Source organism: Oncorhynchus kisutch, linkage group LG7 (genome assembly GCF_002021735.2).
Source record: "Oncorhynchus kisutch isolate 150728-3 linkage group LG7, Okis_V2, whole genome shotgun sequence".
Taxonomy (NCBI): domain Eukaryota; kingdom Metazoa; phylum Chordata; class Actinopteri; order Salmoniformes; family Salmonidae; genus Oncorhynchus; species Oncorhynchus kisutch.
In genome coordinates, this window is record NC_034180.2 from 32,632,056 (window position 1) to 32,638,683 (window position 6,628).

Below are 6,628 nucleotides of genomic sequence, written 5' to 3' on the forward strand. Positions count from 1 at the left end.
GACATTTAATCCTAGTAAAAATGCCATGTCTTACGTCAGTTAGAATCACCACATTATTTAAAAAAAATGTGAAATGTCAGAATGATGGTAGAGAGAACGATATATTTCAGCTTTTATTTCTTTCATCACATTTTCAGCGGGTCAGAACATTACATACACAATTATTATTTGGTAGCATTGCCTTTAAATCGTTTAACTTGGGTCAAACGTTTCTGGTAGTCTTCCACAAACTTCCCACAATAAGTTGGATGAATTTTGGCCCGTTCCTCCTGACAGAGCTGGTGTAACTGAGTCAGGTTTGTAGGCCTCCTTGCTCACACACGCTTCTTCAGTTCTGCCCACATATTTTCTATAGGATTGAGGTCAGGGCCTGGTAATGGCCACTCCAATACATTGACTTTGTTGTTCCTTAGCCATTTCGCCACAACTTTGGAAGTATGCTTGGGGTCATTGTCCATTTGGAAGACCCATTTGCGACCAAGCTTTAACTTCCTGACTGATGTCTTGAGATGTTGCTTCAATATATCCACATAATTTCCAACCTCATGATGCCATCTATTTTGTGAAGTGCACCAGTCCCTCCTGCAGCAAAGCACCCCCACAACATGATGCTGTCACCCCTGTGCTTCACAGTTGGGATAGTGGTCGTCGGCTTGCAAGCCTCCCACTTTTTCCTCCAAACATAAAGATGGTCATTATGGCCACACAGTTCTATTTTTGTTTCATCAGACCAGAGGACATTTCTCCAAAAAGTACGATCTTTGACCCCATGTGCAGTTGCAAACCTGTAGTCTGGATTTTTTATGGCGGTTTTGGAGCAGTGGCTTCTTCCTTGCTGAGCGGTCTTTCAGGTTATGTCGATATAGGACTTGTTTTACTGTGGACATAGATACTTTTGTACCTGTTTCCTCCAGCATCTTCACAAGGATCTTTGCTGTTGTTTTGGGATTGATTTGCACTTTTCGCACCAAAGTATGTTCATCACTATGAGACAGAACGAGTCTCCTTCCTGAGCAGGTTTAAATTTAACCCCAGGGGGAGGATAAACTCATTTGAGGTAAACCCAATTGCTTCCCAGGGAAAATAAACATCAGTGGTCTAGTGGGGCTGCGGTCTACTAAATCTAACTGCTCCTTGATTCCATGTTTGTTTAAGTGTCTCTCACATTTAGAAATAAATCTAATCTCATAGACAATCAACGCAAATATAATCACCCGTGCCAAAAAGATCACTCCCTCATCTCAACACATTCAAAAGCTACTGCCAAAAAAACATACCTCCATTTAAGTTATAGAGCTCATATTATATATTCCTCAGTATACCTGGTGTTGTACAAACAACACTGTATATACAGTTGAAGTTGGAAGTTTACATACACTTAGGTTGGAGTAATTAAAACTTGTTTTTCAACCACTCCATAAATATCTTGCTAACAAATTATAGTTTTGGCAAGTCGGTTAGGACATCTACTTTGTGCATGACACAAGTCATTTTTCCAACAATTGTTTACAGACAGATTATTTCATTTATAATTGACTGTATCACTATTCCACAGCTTGGAAATTCCAGAAAATGATGTCATGGCTTTAGAAGCTTCTGATGGGATAATTGACACCATTTGAGTCATTTGGAGGTGTACCTGTGGATGTATTTCAAGGCCTAGCTTCAAACTCAGTGCCTCTTTTCTTGACATCATGGGAAAATCAAGAGAAATCAGCCAAGGCCTCAGAAAGAAAATTGTAGACCTCCACAAGTCTGGTTCATCCTTGGGAGCAATTTCCAAATGCCTGAAGGTAGCACGTTCATCTGTACAAACAACAGTACACAAGTATAAACACCATGGGACCACGCAGCCGTCATACCGCTCAGGAAGGAGACGAGTTCTGTCTCCTAGAGATGAACATATTTTGGTGCGAAAAGTGCAAATCAATCCCAGAACAACCCCAAACGACCTTGTGAAGATGCTGGTGGAAACAGGTACAAAAGTATCTATATCCACAGTAAAACGAGTCCAATATTGACATAACCTGAACGGCAACTCACCAACAATCTCAAGACACCAGTTAAAGCTTGGTCGCAAATGAGTCTTCCAAATGGACAATGACCCCAAGCATACTTCCAAAGTTGTGGCAAAATGGCTTAAGGACAACAAAGTCAAGGTATTGGAGTGGCCATAACAAAGCCCTGACCTCAATCCTATAGAAAATTTGAGGGCCGAACTGAAAAAGCGTGTGCGAGCGAGGAGGCCTACAAACCTGACTCAGTTACCCCAGCCCTGTCAGGAGGAATGGACCAAAATTCACCCAACTTTTTGTGGGAAGCTTGGGGAAGGCTACCCGAAACGTTTGACCCAAGTTAAACAATTTAAAGGCAATGCTACCAAATAATAATTGTGTATGTCATCTTCTGACCCACTGGGAATGTGATGAAAGAAATAAAAGCTGAAATAAATCATTCTCTCTACTATTATTCTAACATTTCACATTCTTAAAATGAAGTGGTGATCCTAACTGACCTAAGGCAGGGAATTTTACTAGGATTAAATGTCAGGAATTGTGAAAAACTGAGTTTAAATGTACTTAGCTAAGGTGTACGTAAACCTCCGACTTCAACTGTACAACGTCTATATATTTTGCACCTGGTGTTTTATTACTGCACACCCTGATCTTTTTCACCTGTCCTTGTGATTGTCTCCACCCCCCTCCAGATGTCACCCATCTTTCCCATTATCCCCTGTGTGTTTATATCTGTGTTCTCTGTTTGTCCATTGCCAGTTCGTCTTGTTTGTCGAGTCAACCAGCGTTTTTGTTCTCAGCTCCTGCTTTTCCCAGTCTCTCTTTTTCTCACTCTCCTGGTTTTGACCCTTGCCTGTCCTGACTCTGAGCCTGCCTGCCTGACCACTCTGCCTGCACCTGATCCTGAGCCTGCCTACTGACCTGTACATTTGGCCCACCTCTGGATTATTGAAACAGAAGAATGATGTTAAGAACATCTCATTTACTCAGCAGCAGCCCCTGCCCAGTCTGTTCTGGACATGTGTTACCTCTTAATGGAGTTGAGGATATCATCATGGCCGTGGTGAGTTATAACCTGCTTTTTGACTGTGGGAGACTAGGATTGCTTCCACAACTATTCACCACTGGCTCCTCATTTACAAACGGCTTTTACCACTCGCATCAACACAATCCACGATAACTCACTTTTAATGCTGTTTTTCCTGCTCTGGCTGACCAACCGCATGCTGCTTCCTTCCCCATGGCTGGCTGGTGCAGGTCATGAAACTATATCTTAGAAAAACACTTGGGATTCCCTCTGAAAGTGTCTCTGCTACGCTGCAGCTCCTCGTCAAGCGTAGCTTGAGAGAACAGCCTCGTGAGGAGAGAAGGGCCTGCTGGAGAGGAGAGGGCTATCTGAGGAAATGTTCATATTGGACTATATGATTGTTGCCAGCGTCCCCCACCAGTAGTGGTAGTTCAGCAAAGACATTGCACTCTGCTGCAGGTCACTAGAATATCTTCTCAGATGAACAATGAACAGAGACAATACTTCTATGGACATTTCCAGAATACTGAACATTTCCCCTCTTGGCTTGTGTGGACTGTGGATGATTGGATCAGTGTTGTCCAAGTCAGAGCTAACAATCCTCATGTTAAAGTTTATCCCGGTTTGTATTTTTCTATTCGGACATAACAATAACACTGTATAACACCTTATGACTAAAATAGCTTCCTACTGACTGTACAAGTGTTGTGCCGGATTTCCTTATGAAGGCAACAATGCTCAGACAGAACAGACCACTAATGAAAACAGGATGACACCTGACAACCTTGAAGACGTGACAATGTCGGTCTCTGCTGAGACAAAAGTAGGACAATGTGTGGCGCGGAAGTGTAAAGAGGATTTGACGTGGTTCAAATGAAAGAGCTAATTGTGATATAATGGTAATCACATTAAGCAACAATAAGCAGCTTTTTACTCAGGACTGGAGCATTTCCCTCCTGCCACTATTTATCATGGTTTACCAACAGTGTGTGGGGGACAAAATATGTCAAGAGTGTCTGGGCCAATTAATGACAGGAAGATGGCGTCTGGTGATGGCATGATGTCACATCCTGTTGAGGTGCTGTCCAGGTGGTCAAGTGTTTGCCCGTTCAGGTAACTCAAGCCATACAAATATGATACAACTCTGAATCATCACAGTCTTGTGTAAGCATTCCCCTGATTGTGCTTCTCTTTATAATTCATCATTTGTACTGAAGAATACATTTACCCAGAACTTCAGTGCACCATACTATAATATGGGATTCCTCAGCCTTTTGTTGTTGATGGGCCATATCATCAACAAAAGGCCACAATCTACCATACCATAGAAGTTACTGTAATGACTTACCAATAATTGATCCCATATCTCAGGAGTGGAGGAGCTCTCTGTACTCTTAATCAATCCCCTGAAATGGCAGTAGGGGTTTCTCTGGCTACCTCCCCCCTAAAGGGCCCACCGTGGAGGAAACCAGATCTGCCCACAATGATGAATGGACATCATTAATGTTGTTCATCTGTTTACCTTTTTCTCTGCAATCTGGGAAAATGAGGGGTCACCAGCTAGAGGGAAATGTGCTTACTTTGGCACCCCAGTTCCTGCGAGCCACCCATTTGGTCCTCAGAACATCAATAGCCACTGTGGAGTGTGCTGGGGACTCATTTACTACAAGTTGACCTGACGACCTTCCGCACTACTTTCTACTGGAGCACTCTTCACAACGGCCATTGTTTTGGCGTTTTGGTTAGGATTGTTTTGTATCACTATTCCAAATTCCTTCACAAAATAAACATGGACTTATTACATTGGCTTTCTGCTCTTAATGGTCTCCTAGATGATCTATCACTCATCCACACAGAATGGAACCAGCTCATTTTCCACTCACTACTCTGCTTAAATGTCATGTGATGGAAAAGGTCATTGGGACAGTGTTCTTAATGAAGGAATAATTTAACATTAAGCCAAGGGCACTTACCAGTACTGGCACATATTAGGTAATGAGCAAAATAATTATAAAACGGTTTGGATGGTTATAGATTCAGTAAGATGTTTTAGGTCCATTGTGGCAGTTTTACAGGTTTATCACCAAAATCTAACATTTGAATGTTTATTACTTGAAATGTAAACGTGGCTTAATAAATGTTTTGTCCAGATAAACAGATAATCCTTGAATTCTATTCATTCTTTGAATCGTTTTTGGAACAAAAAAAAACAGTTCTATCTTACTTAAACGAAACATGTGATCAGAGCAGGAATTCGACTTCCTCTTGTCTAAACACATGGACAAGCGTCAGAATATTTGACATGGGACTAGAGAGCACAAGGATAACATCGAACCTCCAGCACTATGGTTTGAGCAAAATCACTGCAGGACCCAGGGTTGTTTCAGGGGACGACCAACAGTGTAAAGATTCATCTGCCTTTAGAGCCCAGTCACTCTCAACAGGTTTGCTTGTCCTGTTAGCATATATTTATACTGCAAACTGATTGAGGGAGCTAATTAGCTCTTATCAGACAGTGCACCTTTAAAAACAGACCTAAATCACTGGACAGATGGTGAGGCAGCAGAGGCATAGCTCTGTACTGAGTGTCTGCGTCGGTCCTCTGAACAAACACAGCCCATGGCCACTGTTGTTGTCGTAGGGGATGACCACTGTTGGTTTTAGCCCTCCATTTTCACTAGTTTTTACTTATTTTTCATCCGTTTATGCAAAACTGTGAAAACACACAAAGTCCACAGTCATGGCTGATGATGCTGATATGTGTCAGTGTGATTGCATTGGATGACTTTAGGACGTTGATGAGTTATATATTTGTTCCCATCCCTCCACACGTTGTCTGGAATACACTTTATCAAATTTGTCACCAATATGACATTCATGCTTCAGATTTTGAAAGCATGAATAATAGAGAAGCACAAAGAATCTTTGAGTTAAACCGTTCCATAATCGTGTTTTGGCTGAAGTGTACGTGTGATATAGGACTCTGGGGATATATCCTGTCCAGTGTGCTGTTTTGGTCAAAAAGTGAGGATATTTGGATGACTAGATATAAAGATGAATATTGCTATGAAGAAAGAATCTGACAGCCCAAACAGGAGTGGCTCGTGGTGGTCCTTAGGGTGGACATGATTATATACATCTGTGTTGTAATTCTATGGCATTCTTTGAGGAGGAGTTGTTTATCATCCATGTCCATTTGCACTGACCCATGGTCCGTTGAGCTGGGGTGGGCATGTAGGTGGTGGTAGGGTGGGATTGCTGGGTCTCCTCAGAGTGTCTAAAATGTTTACAAACACCATCATCCTAAGTGTGGTCTGTACAATAGCGGACAGCGGTGGAATCATTCAGCGCTGCTGGAGGAATGTGTGGAAGACAAGTGAAGAATCTTTGCATTCCTGTGCTACTGCAAACACAGGAGTCCCATACAGAAGATTAACTCTTTGTGTCAACAGTCAAGGAATCTCCCTCTCCCAGACCCAACTAAATATAAAAGCCCATCTCTCTTAAAGAGAAAATCTCCATGCATCCTGGATCCTGAACCCATGGAGAAGGGTATTAAATGTTCCTGTTAAAAGGGAATATACAT